Raw genomic sequence first — 329 nt, forward strand, 5'->3', positions numbered from 1 at the left:
GGGCCTCCAGGGGCCTCCGCCAGGGCCCCTGGGGGCCCCCCGCCTCCCCCAAACTCAGGGGGGCCCCGAAAGCCTCCCCCTGCGCATGCAGCCACCTGGAGAGGTGCAGCGCCAAAGTCAGCAAAGGAATGTCAACAATAATGCGGCAGTAAATGCTGAGGTGGAGGGCCCCCCGGGCCCCCGAGTTCCAGAGGGGCCCCCTGTCTTCGGGGGCCCTCCAGGGGGAGGGGCCCCCCCCCAGGGGGAGGCAGAGGCCCCACACGTCGACGCCGCCCCAGGGCCCCTCGGGGGCCCCCCCCGCGAACCTGCTGCTGCTGCTGGGGGGCCCC

This window comes from Eimeria tenella, genomic scaffold (assembly GCF_000499545.2).
Source record: "Eimeria tenella Houghton genomic scaffold, Eth_scaff1828, whole genome shotgun sequence".
In the NCBI taxonomy this organism is placed as follows: Eukaryota; Apicomplexa; class Conoidasida; order Eucoccidiorida; family Eimeriidae; genus Eimeria; species Eimeria tenella.